General features: G+C 34.5%; 1 long non-coding RNA gene and 1 pseudogene across 2 annotated transcripts; both read right to left on the bottom strand.

Moving 5' to 3' along the window:
* Nucleotides 1–10,337: 10,337 nt before the first annotated feature.
* Nucleotides 10,338–14,390, bottom strand: LOC130462810 (uncharacterized). Of its 2 annotated transcripts, XR_008923612.1 has the most exons (4): nt 12,141–14,390; nt 11,989–12,063; nt 11,538–11,662; nt 10,338–10,787 (listed from the first exon to the last, which is right to left on the bottom strand). It is a non-coding gene; the product is annotated as an uncharacterized lncRNA (long non-coding RNA). The 2 variants fall into 2 exon arrangements; XR_008923611.1 differs by having other exon boundaries at nt 11,989–14,390.
* Nucleotides 14,391–14,520: 130 nt separating this feature from the next.
* On the bottom strand, nt 14,521–19,056 carry LOC110780594 (glycerophosphodiester phosphodiesterase GDPDL4-like; annotated as a pseudogene).
* Between the last annotated feature and the right edge of the window lie 6,596 nt (nt 19,057–25,652).

Below are 25,652 nucleotides of genomic sequence, written 5' to 3'. Positions count from 1 at the left end.
AGAAATATTGCCGGAAACGGAAATATTGTCAGAATCGGAAATATTATCGGAATCGGAAAATAATTTCGGAAATGGAAATATTAAATATTTGTTCGAAACGGAAATTAATTCCGGAATCGGAAATATTAAATATTGTTCGTATCGGAAATGAATTCCGGAACCGGGAATTTAATCGGAAGCGTATCGTACGAATAAGCATCGGACGAGGCCTGCCGGACGAGGGCCCAACACGAAGCCAGGCCATCGCCCAGCAAGCCAAGCGCGCCACACGAACAGCCAAGGCCACGCCAGGCCCAGCAGGCCATGGCAGCGCGCGCAGCAATGGGCTGCGAGCATTGCTGCAGCTCGCGTGGGCTTGTAGCTCGCGTGGGCCGAGCGGCCGTGTGGGCTGTGCGCGGGCATGGCCTACACGCTTGCGGGTCATGCTCGTGTAGAGTTTGTGTTCACATACGAAACCTAAAGAGTGTAGGATTTGTTTAATGATTAAAATTCCTAATCCTAAAAGATAAATTAATTAAATAAGAATTCTACTAGGATTGTAATTTAATTAATTCGTATCCTAGTAGGATTCGATTACTTATTCCATGGTCTATAAATATCTGTTAAGGGCTTATAATTTATATCGAGTATTCAAGTATTCAAAGTGATTTGTGAGAGCAAAAATTCAGTCATATAATTGCCTACAATAGCCGAAAATTCTAAGTACCTTAAGGGCGATCCTAGATGGTCAAGCTTAAGGCGGATCCGGACGTGCTGTGGACTATCTACGGAGGGACGACACTTGGAGTCCTAAAGACTTGTTCTTGTTCGGTTCGGGCGCAGCTAGGGAGGGCACGCAACAAAGCGTATGCATCTAAACTATGCTAAGTGATTATGTGTAAATAATATGCTTTCCTGGCTTTATGGTTTTTCCGCATGATTTATGTTTTGTCATATGAATCATAACCTAACACTATATATACTGAGTTTTCTGCTCATTGTAATTCTTGTTTATGTGAAAATGTTAAACTGATTTAACGTGTATGATTGTCACTTTGAGTGAATACCTATTATCCTATTTAGTGATTCATTCTTGTAGCAATTTAGTTGGTTTAATGACCTTTTTATTCATGGATGATTGTGTTTCTTACTTTCTGAACAGGAACTAAAATATGAGTTACAGGACTAAAAGAACATTGGTAGCTATGGACGAAGGGTCGAGCATTGCTGCATCCAAGTCCCCAAAATCTTCTGATTCATCCACCCAAAACTGGGGACCGATCAGTCTTCCAACACTTGGAGTGTCACAAACAGTTGGGACGGTATCACAACCCATTAAGCAACCAGTAGCTACTAAAAAAACATGGTTGCACCACAATCATCCTTGCCTCGGCCTACTTCCATGGTTTTAAAGCCACAACTGAAGGCATTATCAAAACCATCCTTTACCCAGACAAAACCATCCTCTAACCCATTACAACAACCAATTCCGCCCACTCTTACAGGAACAACACAAAGTAGATGGTATAAAGGACCTACTTCCCAATTTGATTGAAATTGCAACACAAAAAGCGTCAACACCGAATCCACACCAGCCTACTATGCAGCCTGTGTTGCAGTATTTCAAATCTACCTTGCAGCCTTCTTTGCAGCCTTTCAAAGCATCCCAACAGCCTCAAACAGCTACCATTCAGCCTCAAAAAGCTACCCATCAGCTTCAAAAAGCTACACAACAGCCTCAAAAAGGTACACAACAGCCGGTATCTTCTTTTACAAGTGTCAAACCACATTTAGAGAAAAGAGAATTTGTTGCACCTTTGGGAGCAACAAAACATGTGATGTCACAATCTCCTACACCACCAGACACCATGGCAATGAAAAAGAGAACCGGGAAGCTTGCTTCTGGTCAGTTGCCTCCAACATACATGCATGTCAGTGAGAATGAATTTCAACCTCCACGATCTCCTCCATCCAATCAGGTTGAGAGTGAAGTTATGCCAAATTACAACTGGGACGAATTTGAAGAATCGGCTTCTGAGACTGAAAATGAATTTGATCAAGGAGAAGGAAGTGATACTACTGTGAAGAAACCAACACTTCGACATCGAATCATTATTCCAAATTGGCCAGAATCGAGGGAGTTTGATGAGAATGAGGAGGCTATAGCTATAGGTAAACATGTCTCTACATCAAATATGCAAATTGTAAATTATCGATCTTGGTGACTTTTTAGTCTGATTTAGCTCCTGTGACAGATGCTGATGGAATACGACATCGGGTAAAGGGACCAGTTCTGCGTCGAGACGTTTGGCATGATGCAAAGGGGTTCAAATACATTGTCAAGCTCAATGAATTCAACCAACCTATTCAAAAAGGTGGGAAGATCCTTGTGAGCTTCCTTGGAGATAATGCAAAAAATGATTCACTTTGTCCAGTGGGAGTCCCAAGTTGGCATGTTGTGAACAATAAGTTAAAAACTAATGTTGTTACAATGATTCGGGTATGTGGATTTATTGTTCTTAACACTTATGTTAATTGTAGTTTTATTTTTGCTTGGTTGCTTCGTTGGTTCTGATTTTTTGGTTGGTTTCTTTAACTGTTTAATTAGCTTTAAATTTGTTCTATTTCCATCAATGTACATCAATCAGTTGCCAGTTTTTCAGGTTTTTATTTGGTCATGGGGGTTCCGACCCCGGGTTAAGTTTCTGCAGAATCACTAAGTTCTTATCAGATCAGTGTTGATCAGATCAGATCAGATCAGTCTGATCTGATCAGAACTAGCTAGGCAAATTATTTTGTTAACATTGGTTTGCACCATAATCATCCATGCTTGAGTATTGAATTTCTCTTTCTACTTTACTTTTTACTAATGTGGCGTAACTTAATTTTTCTTTCTTTTTTTTAAGAAACATTTTGTGTTACCTGATGGACCTCTAGTTAACAAGGCACTAGTGATGCGTATTGACAAACCATGGAATAATCATCGATAAAAATTGAAGAAGAATCTTTTCTATTCAGTGAATAAATCTCGAGAAGAGAACTATGCCAACGTGCCTGATGGAGTGTCCATTAGGAGTGACCCCAAAATATTGGTAGATTATTGGATTTTACCAGAGGCCATGGTTTGTGACCCCAAAATATCCTAAATTTAGTAAGTTTTATTTGTTTCACCTATATATGCTAACATTGGTTTCATGAAACTAGGAAAAATCTGAAATGGGAAAAAATGCTCGAGCATTACAAGGCAATAAGCACAACGGTGGTGCTACAAGCTTTGCTAATCGAAGAGTTGATATGGTATGCTTTTCAACCTAGTTATTTGGTTTGTAGCATTTCAATTGCTATAGGTGCTAAGTCTAAAATTCATAAACAAATAAGAGTAATATAAAAGTCTAAAATTCATAAACAAATAAGAGTAATATTTACTCGTATATGCATATCTAATCTCGCACATAAGGACATTCTTTAGTTTTCTAATGTTAAAGTAGAGAAATGTAGAAAAGTTGGTTATGCGGGCAAATGGAATTGAAAGTAGCAGCTGGGAAAATCTTCCTACTTTCTGTTTCTGTTATAAACCATGTTGTAGAAGTATAAATTATGTGTATATTCAAACGTTTTGGAGATAGTTGTCCTAGATTCTCATGAACTTAGAGCTTTTAGGATCAGGAAATGGGGTTACCTGAAAGTATTACTGTCAAATATAGTCAACTTTTAACATGAACTAAGAAGTATGATTCTGGAGGGTGGTCTGGGGATGGGAGCGGGTGCACGTGGCTACTCCAAGTTTAAAGTAGAAAACATCAGAAAGCAGAGGTAACGAAGTCCATCTGCAGTGCATGAAGCTGCAAAAACAATTCAATTTAAATAACAAAAGCATACAAGGTAAACAAGAGAGCGCCTCAAACTGAAGCAGATTCGAAAACTTGAGCAGAAAGAAACAAAATTGAGGATGTGAAGGCATTCCAAACCTTTAAATTTGTTGACCAACCATTTGGTGTTGTCCCCAATGCTGCTTCCTAGTGACTAATTACAGAAAGGTAACTAGTAGTATTAGATCGGTGGAAAATAAAAACATAATCACACCACTTTGATACATAAAAAAAAGGGTACGTATAAAAAATCATCATCAGAAAGGAACTGCTAAAACAGTACAAGTGTACAACACTGTAGTGAATAACCTAAATTATAACCTAACAGATTCCAGTTAAACTATATATTCAGCCATGCTGGCAATACAACTACGAAGTATATTACATGGACTCAGGGGTATGTGTCCATAAACCAGACTTGGGTAATTAATGAAAGATATCTTGAATTTTGATCCGCAATGAAATATCAAGTGTCCATAGACATGTCAAAAATCAGAATGTAAAACATCCAACTTGGGTATTTGAGGTCAAATGAAGAGACGGAGTAACATAGTATTGCAAACATCTAACATGAAACATATATCAAAAAACAATCATCACATCAAGATAAGATTTAGTTGACACTTGCTACAGAACACGTTATAAACAATACTAAATTGTGATACCCTCATGCAAAGAGATAGAAAAGATATCAGCATAACTTCTCAGTATCTGAAAGTTTGATTCTAATGCCAAATGTGAACTTAATCCACACTTATTCTATTACCCTGAAATAAGTTTGGTTTTATTCAATGTCCTGATGATGAAATCCCACATATTCAAGTTTCCTATTTTAGCTCCGTCCATCAACATATTTCACGTCAAGTTTGATAGAGAGAGAGTCATATTCAAGAGATGACTGTATAATTTCTTTCCTTCCTCGAAATTTGCTGCTAGACTCCTTAAGACAGCTGTTTAGCATGGTGTTCTTATAATATATAAATTTGTATCTATATGATCTTCAAATCTCCAATTGAATTTTCCACACTGGACTAGATCAAAATAGACCAATTAGCCATAAGTGTTTCTTATTTATTGTGAAGTAGCAAATGGATCAGATAAGGGTCTAATGAAAAGCACTAAAGCAGCTATCAGTTATTGCCTAGGTGAGGCAACGTACTCCTGAATTCCCCTTAGCCCAACACAAGCAGAGAGCTTGCTGATGTCACTGCCTCTGTTGCCGACTCTGTCACCCCTGGCAAAGTGGCAGTGCACCCAGCAACCCTACTACAGGGATAACAACTGAAAGTGTTAAACAAATATAGTGATAGTCGGTTTTAGAACTTCAAAATTTCAGTTTTCAATTTATTTTTTTCCTGAAATTGCAGAAAGAGAAGAAAGGAGAGTTTAGCGAATTGGCATTTTTCAAATCAGTTTACGCCAAAGAAGATGGAAGCTTTAAAGAGGGCACACTTCCTCATCAATTTGTGGTATCATTGCATTGAGCTAATTCTATAAATCAATCTTGTCTCTTGAAGTCTATTTATTTTTTTCTTTACTTGTACATAGTATTCTTGGTTGATAGATTTTGAGTGATCTTTTCATATTATATAACAGGAGGATGCCAACAAAAAGGTCCAAGAAAACCTTGCGAGTTCCTCTTCTTCAAATTCCGTAATTGAAATTGAGAATGCAGTCTTTAATGAGCTCATGTATAAAGGTGAAGTACCTAAACGTCCTCTGAATTATGGATTTGGAGTGAAGCAAAGCGACATCTTTGGAGTGGAAGGTTTGCTGAGGAAAGAAGGGTCAAGCTATGTTAACAACAATGCTACGGAAGTGGAGAACATGAAAGGTGAAATATCAGTTGTCAAGAAGCAAAATGAGGACCTTGCGCAACAAAATCAAGTTCTGAATACCAAGTTCGAAGAAACAACACAGGCATTTAAAATGATTGCTTCTTTTTTGGGACAAGTTTTAAAGGAAGTATGCAAAGAAATGTTTTATCGAACCTTTTAGATGGTGCGGAATCAGCAATAAATATGGTTAGTTATTTCTGGATATTATTCTGATTGAGCATCATGTATCATTACCTGAAATGTGGCATATCTAATTTACATATTAAAATGCTTTTTGTAGATTACTGAAGATTCTGGTGGCAATGGTGACAACCAGGCCGAGACAAGAGACTTTGACACTATTGCCAAATGCAAGGTAATTTCATATGGAATTAATTAACTGTGTTTCATGCTTTATAGATAAACTTATAGCTGAAACAAGCTTTATAGTTGTCGATTATTTATGGATGATGGTGACATTAGAAGGTAGATGCTTAGATTTAGTATTATCATAATAAGGTATTATGTTGATATTAGCTGAAACACGAGTTTGGTGTTAGGTCTGGGTTGTTAACAAACTATGGTTTCTGTTAGTTAATTTATGATGCTCACAGATACAATGAATCAGTGATTGAAATCACATGTCACAGTCTCACATATACCATAGAAGCAATTCAGCAACACATAAGATAGCTGAATACTTCATTATAAAACGACAAATGAAGCAGACCTTGAGACAAAAACTCTGTAGAGTTTATCTGGTTCTACTGGACATTTGCAGGCTAAGCTGGTGTGGGTGATGGGGAAAGACTACTTTTCTCTCTTTTTTTTTATCTTCTTGCAGGCATATCTTTTTGACTGAAATATTTGGTACCTTTCCTTAAAACTTAAAGAGTGACTACCATTTTAAAGCAAGCTTATTTACGTTCTTGGGTTTGGGAATAAAGATATTCTGAGGTTTTAGTGTCAACTCCATAAGGATGTATAAATATGTAGGATGAAAGCTGTAGATGTACACATTCTCTAACCCTAATCTACCCACCACTGAAGATGAGCAAGACACAAAACATCTGAAGGAAAATAAACATAATTTAATGAATACTATATCAAAGGAAAAAAAATTTCTTGAGGTCTTAATCTAAATCTATAACTGACAAGAGGAACTAAACTCAAAAGATTAAGAATCTACAGCTTTGATAACATGAGAAGTAGTTGAAAGCCTAAAACAGATACACACAAGAAGTCCAGAATCGAAAATGAAATAGTGTATTCTCCAATTTGATTAAGGAACTGAAGATTGCATAGAAAGAAAATAGAAAAGAAAAGTGTTTGGAATGCTGGAACTTATGATTGAAATTGATTTCTAAAAATCCCATTATAATAGAAACAGGGAAGCTGTTGCAGAAACTGCTATTTGAGAAATAATTTCTAGCCATCTAGCTATCTACTTGTTGCTGTTCTAGGTGTCTAACTTTCATACCCTTGCTCACTGTACATCAGTGTTTGCCTCATACCCTTGCACACTAAAAAAGGTCAAAACAATACAGATGCACACATAACACGAATATCATCGTACGTGAGTAAAAAGGTTAAAAGGTGGTAATCTCCCATCTTTATAGTTGTTGGTTGAGATCTCCATGAAAGAAGACACGCCTATTATCTTCGTCCTCATGCTGGTTAACCTAACATATGGACTACAAAGACATGAACAGTGTTAGACGAGCCAGAAGAAAACTAAACAAATGAATGCTCAAACTAAAAATCACAAATTTATGGAATTATTAAAAACAATAAAGAATGCAAGATAAATCCAACATACCTGATGTGATATCAGTTGAAACTGGAAGTTATTGAACTCATGCCAGTACCTGAAACAAAGTGTCCCGTGATACTTAAATCTAAAACACAACACTTCCCCTTGGAAACTAAAGAACATTAATCATCATACGATATATTGCTCTTCATAAGATATATTCCCCTTGGAAAGTAAGATTTGGCTACCTCTCCTCCAACTCTTTAAAATGGTTGGATTTAATCTCCTATTCTTTCAGTTCAGTGTTTACTTTCGAGCACTGCTTCTCTGTTTCTTCAGCTTCAAGCTTCCTTTCTTCTTCTTCAACCTTAAACCATCAAGCGGGGAGGGGAGTATTTAGTTGCAAAACCAACACTTAGGATTAAAAATAGAGTAAATTTGTGTGGCATTGCAAGTTTGGTAGAAGCATTTCAAAATCAACCATCGGTTGTACCCAATGTATAAAAACTCAAAATATCAAAACAATTGAAGCAATGTAGTTATAATCGCAAAATCCAGGAAATATACATAGTTACTATAATTTGGTCCTCCCCAAGAAATGTTTCCTGAAATCAAGCTTGTAAATGAGATTTTTCTACATCAATGAAAACTATTGTCAAACTCACAAATAATCTATAATTGATGTAAGGATGCAGCAATAACAAGCAAAAGAAAGATTGTACAGTAAAAAATTTAGGAACAGAAATATAAATGTGCTCATGAGTTATGACCCAATGTTGTAGACCTACCTGAGCTACTACATATTTGTCTTGATAAATGATGAAAGTTCAAAAGAAAAGCAACCTCTTATAGAAAATATACATTTTGTGCCATTCCCTCCGGCTAGAGTTACACTCAACTCTATTTTACTAAATGTATTCAACGTCCGTTCTGCCTTGAAATACAGTTTCTCGGAACCACCACCTCCCCTAAAGCCTTTCCAAAACCCATCCATCCAACATAAGAGTAACCATAAACTAATTACTTTTTTCTAGTAAGCAGGACAACAAGCAAACATCACGGCCAGCATGTCACATAATTTCATTGCTCAATATCAGCAAGTACCAATCATAACCAAGCATTACAAGTTATCAGTCTTGTTATTCTTGTAAACTAAGGTTCTGAAACCTGAAAACTTGGATCAAGTTCCGAATTCTAGAAAACTGAATGAACATTTATTTCGTAAATTTAAAACCACTTGTTCGTACATATAAGAACTTAAGTCAAACAAAATACAACTTGGACAAATAGTACCGTTTAGAGTCATACTTGCTTGCAAAGCCCTAAATCCTCCCTATATTATGGGAAACAATTTTGTTTTGACATATAATATGCGTAAGAGTAATTAACTGATAATATTAGCTTGGAAACTTGAAAAAGAAGGCAGCAAGAAAGCTCTTAGTGTTATTACAAGTCATCGAGGCAACAATGTTATATTTATATTAGCATTATAGCATATCAAATTGGTTTCACAACTTCAAAAAATTTCAAAAAAATAAGGAAATGCACAAAAGTACCAATATATGACTAAAAACAAGAAGTCAACTGAGGAATTCCACCAGTTATAAATTCATCTATGCAAGAAAGAATATCATCAAGGAGGAAATAAGTGATACATGATAAATGCACGATTCTGTATTAAAAATTAGACAAGCATAAAAATTACAAATTTAAGAATATCGAAGCAGACAACTATGACAAAGAATATTGTAGTCAGTGTCTTAGTCCATTTTCCCTCATATCTTTTCTTATCTCCTAGTCAATTTCATGATATGACACTAAAAACCTCCTACCTCAAAGTAATCTCTCGTAGTGGACATTCAGAATCTGCTGCTACTGCTGAGTCCTGCTGTTGTAGCTGATGCTACTGCTGAGTCCTGGTGTTGCATAGTTTTGCAGGTTTGCAGTCAGTCAGGCATACTGTTCTGCTCAGGCTGGCTTGCTGTTGTGCAGTTTCTTTTTCAGCTTGTTGTTGTGCAGTTCTTTTGTGCAAGCCTTGTGCTGTTCATTCTGGTTCTGCTGTGTAGCTTCTTTGGCTGGTGTCTTGTTTTTTTTTGGTTTTCAAATGGGCAAGCCTGCTAATTAAAGAAAGTCACAGTTTAAGCAGCAAGTTAATGAACATCAGTTTGACTGGTGTCTTTGTAGAATATTTTAGTGTTTTTTGTTTTTGCTTGGGTGCGGGTTGTGCTCCCTTAGCTTTTGTTTCCCTTGTTGTTTTGTGTTGGTTGTTGTTTGGGTTTCTACCTTTGGTAATTAAGTTAACTAATTTACCAATATATATATATATATATATATATATATATATATATATATATATATATATATATATATATATATATATATATATTCATTGTTCATATCTATATTTCTAATAGTCATGCATTTTCCCCTTGATTTGTCCCTTGATTAATAGTTGGTATTACTTTGAGAAGACCACTACTAGTTAGGATCAAGCTGGTTAAGCTTACTGTTAATTTTCCCTTGATTTTATGGAATGTTCATCATACTTCATATATATTCACTACTACAAAAATAAGCAAAGAGACCCATTCAAAAGGGCCTAAGAGACCCTCTGAGAGGGGGTCTCTATCTCAAAAGTCTCTTTGATAAAGAGACCTTCTCATATGAGGGGGTCTCTTTGTTAAAAATAATAGACCTTTTAAGTAAGAAAGGGGGTCTGTTATGTAAGGCATGGAAAAATTAATTTAGAAGGGAAAGAGACCCCATATCTAAGATAAAAGGTCTGTGTTCGTCTCACAGAGACCCACTAGGTAAGATAGCAGGTCTCTTCGTTCGTTTCGCGGAGATCCACTAGGTAAGATAACAGGTCTCTTTGTTCGTTTCACAGAGACCCACTAGGTAAGATACCAGGTCTCTTTGCAATATTTTTATTTAAAAAAAATAAAATAATACGCTATACCTCTGTAGCTCCATAAAAACAAAAATGACAATATTTTTATTAATAAATAAATAAATATTACATCAAAATCTTCTACAACTTGTGCAATAATAAAAACCTCTACAAAAACAAATAATCCATGACTGGACAGATCTTCAAACTTAAAAATTTACATTTGTAAATCTAAAAGTTGTTCGAAATACTGAGAAACTGTAATAGGATGTCTTTCAATTAGAGGAATAGATCTTGAAGAATGAGCATCACCAATACCAGGCCTACCATACTTATGTCATGTAGTGGGAAATGAATTCAAGTTTGACTTAAACCTGGTTGAATTTCTATCCGCTAGAGACACCATGATGCTTCCTTCCATCTCTGGAACAATGATAATGTGCGAAGGTGAGTCATAAGTCCTCTGCATCCCAATTCCACTGCATCAACAAAACAACATCACCAACAGGCATCAGCACCTCAGCAAACCTGTTAAGTTCAGAGCCAAAAGACCCAAATGCAAGCATTCGGAATACTGAAACAACACAGTAAATAGAAGGTAATCTACTCGTAAAAAGAAGACAAAATATTTTCTAAAAATCCAGTATACGTTCCTGAGGCTTGTTATAACAATTAACAAAGTACCTGGTTAAGGATTTTAGGCTAGCGAACGGTAAAAAAGGTGATTTCACGTATTGCTTTAATTATATCAACATGCAATCTCAGTAGGCAAAATATGAAGATATATTAGGAGACTAAGCGGTCAAATCCATGCAAAAATCTAATAAGGACTATGTTATTATCAGAAGTTCAAAACATGTTACACACATTATCAGAAGATATCTCTATTTTTAGCATTGATGCCATCAAGACTTGGTAAGAACTGAATGTAAGTGGTGGGTGCAAGCTGAGGGAGAGACTAACACCATTACTACAAAATGTAACAAAACTCATATGAGAAGCTTTACCAAATAAGAAAACAACATAACTAATGTTGAAGCTCGAGTATGGCCACAGAGATTATTCTAGAGGTTCCTAAAAACTGAGAATTTTACACCAAGTTAGAATAAGATGATAAAGACAAAAAGTGTGTATAGTCAAAACTGTCTAAGCTAACAAATCTAAAGTAGTGAACGGTGAAAGAGTGGACGAGATTGCGTGGCTCCTCATAATCACAGTGAACAGCTTACCTACTGACCATGTCCTTCATAACTCGTGGTACCAGTACATAACTATTCTTGCAATTCTCGTACAAATATCTCCATATCCTATTCATCGTAGTCGCCTCTCTGGTAAAGCCAAATTCATATGCAATCTTATGAAGGAAAAAAGTATGAATTAAACTTTCCATTCATGAAACAACATGAGTAAACAGACAAGTGCTTGAAGAGGCAGAATATGTTCAGCCTTGACAATAATTTGATAAACATGATTGATGAAAAAAATCTAGTTGGAAGCATATGTGTCGAAGCAAGAGTTATATACAATAGCTGACAATATGCATCAGAACTTGAGCTAATGGCAGCTAATGGTTATATCTATAAAAATAAGATAATTAAGTTAGCCTCGAAGCATCTCTCACCCAGCACAAGAAAAGAAATGTTGAAGATACAGACTAGCTGCATATGCTTGTATCAGTACCTTTAATTGTCGCTTTAAGCCACTCAAGGAGGAGAGCCATTTGGTCTTTTCTTTTACTTGTCCCAACCGCAAACGCTACAGTACAATGAAAGTTGTTTAATGTGCAAACAAGTGCATTCAGGAGATAGACAGCATACTGAACAATCCATTACCTAAAGAACCAACATGCATTGACTTGCGCATGAGCTCGCTTTGGAGTTCATGTAGGGAATTTAAGGCTTTTTGGCACTCATTACTCATGAATTCATTCTCTTTGGTTAATTATTGGCAGCATAAGCCTCTTCAAATACTGACAAAGCATGAAGCATTTTATCTCAATAGCCAAATGCAGTAAAACAATACAAAGTTAATCCACCCGTTAAGAGTCTTAAGAGATCATGTGTATCCTAAGCTACAAGTACAACTTATATGTATCCTCACTGTGCTCATGAGATCCAAAATAGTATACAATAAACAAAATAGACAAACTTATTCTAAAACAAGTCTTAAAAACATTAGCAAGCGGTGCATATATCATTTTGTATAGCTCAAACTCACTCATATAGCTCAAATAAATCATTGAGCTATAGCTCAAATAAATCAATTAAATCATTGAAACCATCAAACTACGAATGAGAACACACTCAAACTCACAGTCATACAGCTCAAATAAATTATTGAAACCATCAAATTACGAATGTGAAGACCTTGAAACTTCTCAGTTGAATATGAATATATTGGTACAAATATATAAAAAGTTAACAACAACAGAGTAAAAGACTTATAAAAGTTCATTTAAACCAAATTTCTTCAAAAAGAGAAAATTATAGGAAACGAAGACCTACCACAATTATTTTGAAATCTACAGAATTCAAGTAAAATATCAAACAATTTAATGTTAAACATTAACACAGTACCACAAGTTCCCAATTCAATTCAAAGGTTCCAAATTATTTAACAAACAGTGACAAATAGCCTTAGAATAGAGCATCAAGTTCAATCATTTCCTGTATATATACATAGACCACATCAAATCAAAACAAACAAAACCAAATCCCGACCCCTAATTAACATATCTACCCAATAAAATGCAAATAAGAACATTAAAGAGATGAGATCGGGATACCTGAGTTACCCTGTAGGTGGGGACAGTACTCTTATAGGTTCCTTCCTTTTGAGCTTTTGGAAACTAAACCTCGTTAAAAGAATTGGTTTTCCTTTCAACTACGGATTATGAAACCCTAACAGTTGATTTGATATTAGTCAAGAGTGACCAACTCGGTATAGCGGCGGAGTAGGAGGTGGTTTACCAGGGTGGTGGAGGTGTGGGTTATGGCGGTGTGGGCGGCGAGGGGAGGTTATGGCGGTGTGGGCGGCGACGAGAGACAATATCATCGAGAGACAACTAGAGGAGAGAGAAAGGCTGAGACTCCAATAGAGATTTTACAAATGAACTAAGGAAGAAAAACGAACAAGGGCATCACACGGGAAATTGGGTATTACATACGTTTCCATAGTGCGTATAATTTTATTTTACTTCATTTTAATTTGGGGTAAAAGAGACCCGTGGCCTCACTTAAGGGTCTATTCTTTATCATATCATTTTAGGTTTTGCGGACCCCAAGTGTATAAAATAGACCCGTGGGGTATTTAAGAGGTATTTTTCTTATCATGTTTTGTGGAGGTGTGGACCCCAGTACACATAACGGACCTGTGAGCTCACTTAGGGGGTCTCTTTCTTATCCTCCCTTGGGTAATTTGTGGACCACGGGAATCATAAGAGACCCTTTATCTCTAATATTAGATCTATTTTGTTAAAGAGACCCCTTATGTCATCCAAAGGGTCTTTTATTAAGGATCTCTTTGCCCATTTTTGTAGTAGTGATTTGACATTAAATTTTCTTTGCAGATTATTGATGATTCAAGTGGTAATAGTAAAATGTAGATCAAGACACTACAAAAAAAATAGGACTCATAGGTGACGCTTATTCAGTCAAAAAGTGACACCAAAAAGCGTCACAATTTTCTAAAATGACGCTTCAGTAAAGCGTCATTATATTTTGGGCCACTATATAATGACGCTTTTAGTAGCCATAATCTTTGGCTTTTGTGACGCTTTTTTAAGCCACTCCTTCAATATAAGGACGCATTTTATGGTGGAGTTTTGTCGAGCTTCATTAGGCACGAAATCCCACCAAATTGGTTGTGATGCAACAAAGCGTCACAATTTACCTCCCCATGTTTCCCACCAAAACGCTTTTGATGCATAAAAGCGTCACAATTTACCTCCTCATTATTTCCCACCAAAAACTCTTTTGATGCAAAAAAAGAATACGTCAATATTTTCTTCTCAATTATGTTTTTTTAATACTTGAATTAATAATTATGTTGAAACCAAAAAGAATCAAATACATAAAATTAAAAAAAATATTTGATCATAATCACACTTACTTGTAATCAATTAAAATTACAAGTGAATATATATATATATATATATATATATATATATATATATATATATATATATATATATATATATATATAGGGGAGGGATCCGGTGAGAACACCTCCTTATGTAAGAACACTTCTTATGGTGAGAACACTTTTGCACTCTCTATGTTCTATATTTATTCAACAATGTTCTAAATTTGCTAACTCATGTTCTAAATTTATTCAACGATGTTCTAAATTTATTTAACCATATTCTAAATTGGTTCAACCATGTTCTAAATTTATTCAAGCATGTTTTAATTTTATTCAACCATGTTCTAAATTTTTAACTTCATGTTCTAGATTAATTCAAGCATGTTCTAAAATTATTCAACCATGTTCTAAATTTTTAACCTCATGTTCTAGATTAATTCAAGCATGTTCTAAAATTATTCAACCATGTTCTAAATTTGTAAGCTCATGTTCTAAATTTATTCAAGCATGTTCTAAATTTATTCAACGATGTTCTAAATTTATTAAATAATGTTCTAAATTTATTCAACGATGTTCTAAATTTATTCAACGATGTTCTAAATTTATTCAACGATGTTCTAAATTTGTTCAACCATGTTCTAAATTTATTCAAAGATGTTCTAAATTTATTCAACAATGTTCTAAATTTAGAACATGAGAATGTAGTCAACACATATACATATATACATGTTCTAAACTTTTAAGCTCATGTTCTAAATTAATTCAAACATGTTCTAAAACTATTAAACATGTTATAAAATTATTCAAGCATCTTCAAAATTAATTCAAGCATGTTCTAAATTTATTCAATCATGTTCTAAATTTTCAAGCTCATGTTCTAAATTTATTCAAGCATGTTCTAAATTTATTAAATGATGTTCTAAATTTTTTCAAGCATGTTCTAAATTTATTCAAGCATGTTCTAAATTTATTCAATCATGTTCTAAATTTATTCAATCATGTTCTACATTTAGTTAAACATGTTCTAAATTCATTCAAACATGTTCTAAATTTATTCAAGCATGTTTTAACTTTTTCAACGGTGTTCTAACTTTATTCAAGCATGTTCTAAATGTATTCAAACAAGTTCTAAAATTTATTATAGCATGTTTTAATGCTGCCACTTTTCTTTATTGCCAATGTACACTTGATATATGTTGGCAATTAAGAAGAGATACATACAGAAAAATAAAATAAAGATAAACTAATTGCGCAACCATGTACTACGATAAGCCACGGTGTTCACAGCGTAATTTTGCAAATTTAGAGGCTACAATCAACACTTTGAGAGTGAAATATTTACCAAACAACTTCCAGGTTTACACAATCTAAATAGATAAACTCCGATATTCTACCGCACCAGCACCAAAGAAATAACATAATATACCAGTATACAATTGCAGGTTTCCAAAATATTAAGGTCGTACTGATTGGAATGTAATTAAAAACATTTGGTAAAGTTGCTGGAAACATTCGAAGTTTGATTTGCAGGTTCACATATATGTTTTGATTTCGAAGAATCGATTGAAAAATCGATTGAAAATTGCCGATTAAAATTGATTTTGAATTGAGAAATCGAGAAATGAGAATTACTGGATTGAAATTACCGATTGAAATTGCTGATTGAAATTAGTGGATTTCTGGTTCAATTTGACCGACGAATTTGTTAGAGCGGCGACGAGAAGAGAAGGAACCACCGCGAGCAATGGCGGCGATCGATTTAGGCGAGGTTGAATCGAGAAATCAATTTTGGCGAGATTAAAATCGATTTCAATTCGATTTCGAAGAATTTCAGCGAGATTGAATTAAGAAATCGATTGAATTGAATTTCAGCGAGATTGAATTGCTGAATTGAAATTACTTTTACCTGATTCGCGAACCACAACTAACGCCACCACCATTTTTGGTTCGATTTCAGGTTCGGCGACCAACGATGGAATTGCTGGGAGCAGCGGCGATCTGCGGCAGCGAGCAGCGTCGAGCGGCAGCGGCGAGCAACGGCGAGCGGCGGCGGCGAGCAACGGCGAGCGGCGGCGGCGAGCAACGGCGAGCGGCGGCGGCGAGCAACGGCGAGAAGCGGCGGCGATCGGCGGCGGCGAGCGGCGGCGATCGGCGGCGGCGAGCAGCGAACTGAGCAGTGAGAGAAGCGTTCGAAAGGAGAGAGAGAGAGAGAGGGGAATCGAAGAGAGAGAAATAGGGCTGGAAATAATGAAAAAAAATTGGTTAAAAAATAATTATATTGGGATATTTGTTCATAATAATTACGAAAATGTCATTATGAAAAAGTGGTCTCACCGTAAAGAAGTGTTCTCACCGTAAGGAAGTGTTCTCACGAGAGCCTTCCTCTAAATGTAACAATTGGTAGAAAATCCAACTTACGAGTCAAGCCTTGATTATCAGTCCAGTTCAGACTGACTGTGAATAATCCAGGAGTGGGCTGAATACCATCAACAATTGACACAAGGGTCCTGAATTGTGTGGCTACTGTATTATTCAAGAGATTCAAGAAATTGACAGAGCTCAAACAAAAAGGTACCCCATCATTTGATATTGAACTGGGCAGTAAATTTATCACATCTGCACCTTTTCTAATAGCTTGTGTATATGCTTCATCGTTGCAACCAGGGAAGTCCCCATTAGCTCCATCGTGAGATATAACCAAGGGCTTAGCTGAAATCCAACAGATATAGATAGGAACAACGTAATTGGTTTAGATAAACCATCATAATCTAAGAAATAAGCAACTTCTATAGATGATTTTGCAAAACACCCCTGAATGGAATAGTTTGTCCATTTCCTCAGTTTAGTTACTAGTTCATCATGTTAATGCTTGATATCTCAAGACACAAAAACACAAACTTAAATTCAATAAAAGAATAGCTACAAACCTTGTGCTGATGCAATTGAGCCAAGATGGGAAAAGCAATCTGAAAAAAGTTAATACAAAATTAATATATAATTAATTAAGAAAATTCTTACACTGCATAATGTATACACTTAGGTAAAAATACATAGCAAGTATATAATGTGTCCCTGTTTGGTTGCGATAAAAAAAACCGAAAAGTGACATGGAACACTAAAAGAAAAAAAAGTATACAGCTCACCTCTGCCTTACGATGGTGTTATTGGGAAGTCAGACAACATACCATCCACAGAAAGTCCCCATTGTCAATTAAGAAACTATACTCGGCAACTGGGTTGTAACTGTAGTTGTAGGCAATAGATATGTCATTTGCAAAATCTGCAGTAAACACTTCAAGTGCAACTCTTGGAGCATCTTCCACCAGATAAGTATGAGGTGGCAAATACGAAGTTGCATCGAGAGGCCATACATTTGCCTTCAGGACGAGGATCCTAGAAGTGAATGTCGTAATCATGGAGAGATTCGTCAAAAGAGAACCATAAGTTTGGTTGGTTGAAGGTTCTATTGCATCCTCGTCGAGAAACTGAAAACCAATTTTGTTCTGGTTGAGTGCTTGCAAGTCCTCGAAAAAAGTTGAACTCGGGTGATGAAATGTGGCTTATGCTAATGTTTTTTGAAGCATTAAGGATAAGTTCCTCATGCTCAAATTATGCTGGCTATAGAATTCATCATGCTGCAGAGAATATCAATTACAAAGAATAAAAACGTTACATATAATTCAAACTTTTTCAAGTTTCAAAGATCTAAGAACAATTATTGCCAACATTTAAGGCGCCCAATATCTAATAAACAAACCTTTTATATTGAACTAAGCACTTAGCACGTCCTACCTGAACATTTAACTAGAAACCTGCGGGTTCACTTTGTATAAACACCTCCTCAACACTTTGAATTGGGAATGCACCATCCAAAGTAGGAATTCAAGTATATATTCCTTCAGTTACTGCAGGATATCACATAGAAGGTCAGTACAAAACATCAAATACAAAGAAATACAGACAATGAATTCTGGAAACGCTTCTGCGTTCACAAGTACTTCCTCAGGGACTCATACACAATAATGAAGGTGGGGAAGTCTACTAATATACATTTTCCCGAACTTCCCCATCCTTTAATATTAGAAAACTATAATTTCAAGTATCAGGAGACAAAATGAAGCATAAAGAGAAAAGGAATTCTACAAATATCCTTAATATAACTGCTCAAATAAGGAGACATGCACTACTACACTTATCCTTTATTTTTGAACTTAACATCCACATTCTTTTCCATTATTAGTTCAAACACCAACGAAAAAAAGTACTCCAGCAAGTCTGGATTCTCCAAATATCTAATGAAAAAACACATTTAATTTCTCAATATATTGTCGTACTGAGTTTATCATACATGTTCAAAAGCTATGTTATTCAGAATCGGCTAATTGTGTTCAGATACAACAACAAACCTAGGTGTAAAGATGCTGAAATTAAAATGATGTCGTCCTTCTAGGGTTCTAAAATTTCTAATTCGTGTGCACTAGACTCCTTGAACGCCAAGGCCAGAGCTTTGTGCACACCGCATCTCAGACTTTCGAGAATACTGTCACCATTCCATGGGCTGAGCAGAACCATGAAGCTTACAACTCTGTTCCTACTTGTATCTATGATAACATGATTTATCACATATTGAAAGAGTGGAGTAAGAAAAGTCACTTCTGCCCCCATCTAATTAGATAGGTTTTCAGGTAAAGCTCCAATATAATGAGTATCCATTTCATTTCAAGTAACAACCCTTATGGACCTCCTAATGTAGACATAAATACTAAACCATCTTAAGAAGTGATATTCGCATTTCGTTTATCATCTAAAGGTAGAATCATGCTAATGCCAGATAAAGAACCTCCTATAACAACATTACTAAACACATAGAAGTATGTGGGGGTATAATATACACACTAAAACATAATGATCAGTCATCGACAAGAGATGGAAATCTATATAAACATGATTTAGATATATCTATATCCAAGACGGAGGTGCCAAAAAAAATTTAGAGCATAAGAAACTGAAAACATACTAATTCAAGCAATATGACTGGTATTTTTATGGACTTTAGATCAATAGAGGCGTCAAACCTTAGGAAAAAAGTATAATCACCCAAAATAAATCTGGTATTACATACCTTAAGCTTAAAACACCTAGACTGCTCTGTAGCAAGATGACCGCGTATAGATTGGAGCTTCTGCAGCACAAGATTTTCAATTAAAAAATGAAATAAAACATAGAGACATAGAGTGAACCCATGCATGTCTGAAGCATCATGCTAGAAATTTAAAAAGGTATTGAAGATTTACTGCACGAGGTGCCAAAAATTACTGGACACTCTTACTAGCCTGAACGTTAAGTTCACAAGTATTTATACATGTGCATATTTACATTAATGAAATCAATGTCCTACTGATTGAAGAAAATAGGAATTAAAAACCAGATATTGGACCAGTATAGGGCTTATAAGTCCTAAGAAACAGTACAAAATTTATAAAAGACAAGTAGACACATTATTCAGTTCCCCAAAATGTAAGAATTACTCTTGTTCTTTTTGTCAAGAAATAAGTACTACTCCAAATGGTAATGGTCATGTACAAGAAATATGCTCATGAGTCTACCCAATACATAATAAATTCAAGTTTCTCCTGCACAGATACTACTGATTTTCTTCACATTCTTAGATATTTCGCTAGGCAACAAAAAACTTGTATAGTTCCTAAACATAAAAGCACTTCTAATCATCATATCTCCCATTTGCTAAGTTTGTGTAATTGCGTGCACTAGTTAGGCCATATATTGCAGACTATTTCTCCATGAAAGGATAATTATCAGCAAGGAGACAAGGGGAGATGAAAGCTTAAATTTACACCTTAAAACTTCCCAACACTCATAAAGACACCATTACCATTCACAAACTAGGAATTTTTTGAGGATAAAACCCGAATTTTAGTATACCTGGTGTGCAGATGAATACCTTTCGAGAATCTAACAAACTAGGTTGACTTTAAGTTATCAATCCGTATAACTAAAGAAATTGAAATCCTATATTTACAGTATACACGCAATTCACTATGGAAGTTCACAACAAACATAAACTAGTTATACAGAAGAATGATGACAAAAATAAGGGCAGTAGGACACATACAAACATACAATGCAGTAGCTCAACCAAAACATGAAAGCTTTGAAAGGGCATCTTAGAGGACACAAACATGTACAACATGGTGTTGGAACTTTAGAAAAGCTAATTTTAAGGGAAAGAAAGGGCAAAGAATGCGAAGGGTCTTACGGATAAATGGATGATGTAATCTTGCTTCGTAACAAAGTGTACTAAGATATAAAGAATAAAGTAACAAAGAATAACATTATCTAATAGACTACATAACGTGAGTGACTAAAGGTAACCCAACGCTATTTTTTTAACAGGGTAAGGAAAGGAATCGTTACGTCATTTGAAGATTTTATAGGGTTGTAAATTAAGGTGACTTTATAATTGTAGGGGAAAAAAAGGAAGATATTCACATAATCTTTCCAACTAAGTTTATCACGAACTTGATCGTCTTCAATGGCAGAAATGTCGGAGTTTGCAACTTTATTTCATGAGTTGTACTACCTTTATCCCACATTATTTGTTACACTTCCGAATTAGAAATGACCCCACAATTATTATATTTTCTCTCTTCACAAAAAAAAAAAGTTTGGTCCCCACACCCTCTCTCATTCAATTAAAAAACTAATCATCTATCCCCTATCACATCTACTTTTCAATAAAATAATAATTGATAATCAAATAACCACTTACCACCTAAAATTTTGTGTAAAGTTGAGTGTAACGACTAATGTGGATCGTAGGGAGTATAATGTATTTTGGGCAGGGTTTAAAGTTTTTAAGATTCACTATTTGCAGCTTAGATCATTATTTCCTTGTTATGACTTGTGTGGCTACTTTAGTTTTGTGGTAAAATATCCACCTATTCGATCTTAAAGTGTCTTATGACTTCTAAGTGCACTAAATCAGGACAACATTAAGTGAAATAAATTTTAAGCCAAAATTAGATACTTTATCAATTTGATAATTGATGCTAATAATAACTGGAAGTAGACCGTATGATTTAACTATGCGTGTAGGCTTATTTCCATTTTCACAGAACAATATTCTTCGCAAGTTTTTTTTCAAAAGGTGGTTGTTCGCATCTAACTTCATAAACAAGTTTGTTTTCAGTTATGTTTAATTCACGATCTGTAAACTACTGCATTTCCTAAGGATTAATCACTATTCTACCCATGGGGGTTGATTAAAAGGAAAACAGATATGTGACATCCCTTTTTTTTGTATGATTGCACTTTTAACCAAACTTTCTATTTCTTGTATAATTAAGAGCTACTTAGGTTTATACATCTGTCTCATTTTTGAGGCATAACTATATGGATGAGATTGAAGTAATATTGAATAAGATGCAGGGAAAAAGTCTGATCTAGTTTGGCTTTAGTTGTAGCATATTGGCCAGACTTAAGGGTAAATAATAAACGCGGTCAGGCTAGGTGGTAGTAAGCTAGTAGTTGTGGACTTATACTACTATATAATCCACACATTATATATTTCTATCACTTATTAAGAAACTAGCTTCCCTTTAATACTTAACTTTGTGAAAAGCTTCACCAATTTTTCAGTTTTCTAGTACGCTATACTGTACTACTGTCTACTATCTGGTCATCCAACAACCTCCAAGAAAACAAAATAAATATCTAAAACAAACTCCTAAGCATAATAAAACAAATAATACACGTGTTTTTGTTACATGTGCCTAGTTAATCAAAGAATAACTTAAAGGTGAGTCATACATCTTACTGAGTGAGTCAATAACTAGTTATTAGACCATTTGAGAATGGTGGGGATTATATAAAACTACAACAACTATATATCATTATCCAAGTGCATTCAAAGAGACTCCCCTAACAAGAGGGGTAAGGGAGTTTGGACGTACACAACCTTACCCCTGCAATTGCAAAGAGGTTATTTCCAATTGAAGCATCAACAATAACGGGAAGACCATCTTCTACTTCATGGAGAGGAAGCCAAGCGTGTTTTTAGAGAAATTTCAATTTAGTCCATAACTAGTATAGGACCCGTGCCATGCACGGTAATCCAAAATTATTGATATGTTATAAATATGTTTTTTAAAAAATATTTCGTATCCATCTTTTATGTACCACTAATATTTCGTTTTTCAAATACTTCGTATAATTATTAATTTCCATTGTTCTTACGGTGCATAAGTGAACAATCTATCTACTAATAATATGCATATATACATGAATAAGAAACAATTTTAATTTTTTATACTAAATATGGATATACAGTTTGGCAAAGGAAAAAGACATTTTTTTTTTTTGTAAAAACACATTGCACTTTAGACAATATTATAATCTCATAATTTACTAAGACAATATTCTTGAACCTGGTAATTTGAATAGGTGTTAAACCAAAAAGGGAAAAAAAATTGAGAAGCAATTTTCTCCTCTGTTCCACCGCCTAAAATTGATTCATGCCAAAAAAAAAAAAAACCAGATCGATTCAAGCCAAACCAAAAGACAAAGTAAATTAGGCCTAAATTGTTGGTTTGCAAGATTTCTTTCACACCTTCCAAAATTTAGATCAAGCTTTTACAAAACTGTTTTGGTAATCCAATACAAATTAAAACTCCAAATAAATCTTTCACACTTTCCAAATTTTGAAGTTGATTTAGGTAGAAATCGTCCACCATCTCCGTCGTTCTTCCTCCTAATGTCTTCCAGGTTAGTATAATACAATTTTGGTTGAATTCTGAATTTTTGGAAGGTGTGAAAGAAATCTAGTTTAGTACCCGTGCAATGCACAATTATAACAACAAAACTGTAAAAATTATATTGCAATTTATTAAAATTACAAACATTTGTAAAAACTATATTGAAATTTATTAAAATTACAAACAAATTAGTAATCTCAATGTTGAATATTATTATTATCTAGCACTATATAAAAAAATTCCACCAAGTAGCAAGGGTTAAATTTAGCAAAGCTTTAGGAGGAAAACTCTCTCATATACTTCGTGGTGGATAAAATACGTACTCCAGATTCCTCGTATACTCTGTGTAGAAAGCAAAACTTTTCATGGCTGAGTTAACCTAGGACCCTTCATGTTATCAAAAATTAATGTACTACGTAGTAGTAGTAGTAGGTGATGCAGAAAGGAGTGTTTGGCTACCCTAACAACGGGAAAAAGTACAACAATTAGGGAATCTCCATAGTAATCTATAAACTCAATCAAATGTTTATGGTGTAAAGCTTAACATAGGGGGAAAAAATACAAAACAAATACTCCGTAGTAACTTGTGAGTGTACTATACTATTTACAATGTTGCTCCAAGACTTACAACTTATTCTTGGTCTATAATAGTTTGAACTCTCGATATATGTAGAACGTAGTTGATCTGCAAGAAAACAACAGCACAAAAGTAAGATAAGAAAGTAAAAGAGATTTTTTTTTTTAAATGGAGACAAAAGGATAGATTATATTTAGTCTTACCTTCTCGATGTTAGTATCCTGCAATGGATGACAATTTTTTTTGCAAATATACATTATTATAATAGTATATTCAGATAAGAAAAATAAATAGTAGCAAGGCAAAAAAAAAATTATACATACCTCTCTTTAAAATCATTTATCTTCGCAATATCAGTATTTTATACGGAGTAGTCACAAATAGCGAACTCGATATTCCAACAACACCTTACATGCCTGAGAAAGATAAACGCATAAGAAAGCAAAACAAAATCAATACATAAAATGACAATCGAGGCTTTCTTTCAACACAAATAATATATACCATGAAAAGCCTTGATTTTTGCTTACTGGATGGCAATAAAAAGTTGACAATTTGGATGATCAGATAAGTATTCTGTCAACTGATCAGCATATTGATTCCACAAAGTGCAACTCAATAATTTTTTTCTAAAATTGACAACATAACAAAATTAGTATAATAGTCATAATTGTATTTTCTTTAAGATAAATTGGAAATACACTTACAGCAAATCCTCTAGTTGAACATTGAGCATCTCTAATAAATTGATCTGCTGATAATACTCCAGGAAGATAACCAATACAATATGTTTTCACAAAAAACCATAGTAATAATAAATAATATACATAAAATAAATATAATACTTAAAAAATAAGTTCGATATTTTACACCAACTAATACAGTGTTGTCTAGATCTTTTAATGCTTCATAGGACTTAAAATCAAAACCATATATAGGAATAGTCTATCCAACCACTTCTACCACTGGAGTAATCATTCTAAAATTAATTTTGTATGGATGCATCGCGGGTTTATATTGTATGCTTCTCCTTGGGTGAAAACATCCTTAACTTTCGCAATAAAAGCTCTTTTTATAGAAGCTTGAATCTTGCCTCCCTGTTATACAATAAAAGTAAAATAAAAAAAAGTAGTTAGCATCATACTATTTGACTACTAATATTAACATTATATTGAATATAGCACAATACGAATGATGGAATTACCTCTACATCTAGTAATACCATTTCAATAGTATACATTTTACTCGGATTATTGAATGCAGGAACTGTGCATAGTCGGATAACCCTTGCTTGCATCGTTATGTTTTCTATAGACGAATTAATGTTGTGAATGAGACTAAAATTTCCTGCCATTTTTTTTCTCACAAATAACATTTAGGTTAATATTTTTTTGATATTATTGTTGGATGAGCATGGAATATATACAGTTGATTATGGTCGTTTGAATTAGGTGTAACCCTAAATCTTTGTGATTAATGGATTATTGATTAGCTACTATATTCTAGATATTCAGTATTCACGCATATTCAGGGCCTTTTAATTTTTAATTTTTTAAATCAGTAATCTCTCCCATATAATTTATGCTACATGGAACATTTTTTAGGTTCTTTTACGCATAGGGTGCTAAATTTCGGATTTTCCAATTTTTTTTTATTTGTTACCTATTTATTATCCTTTTTTTTCTGATTTGGGATTGTTATTCCGTTTACTAATCAGTTACCTATTTGTTCCCTATTTTTTAGGGAATTTTGTAAACTATTATATTTAGTCGGGGAATTGCTCATGGTGTCCCTATTTTATAGGGATTTCACGCACAACATTTTCCAAAGATTTTGTACAATCTTTTCATATTTATTCTCTACTTTTTAGGGAATAGATTTCTGAATTATTATTTGTACAATAGTTTATT

Source organism: Spinacia oleracea, chromosome 6 (assembly GCF_020520425.1).
Source record: "Spinacia oleracea cultivar Varoflay chromosome 6, BTI_SOV_V1, whole genome shotgun sequence".
Lineage (NCBI taxonomy): Eukaryota > Viridiplantae > Streptophyta > Magnoliopsida > Caryophyllales > Amaranthaceae > Spinacia > Spinacia oleracea.
Note: the sequence above shows the minus strand (reverse complement) of the source record. Positions and strands in the feature narration are given on the sequence as shown.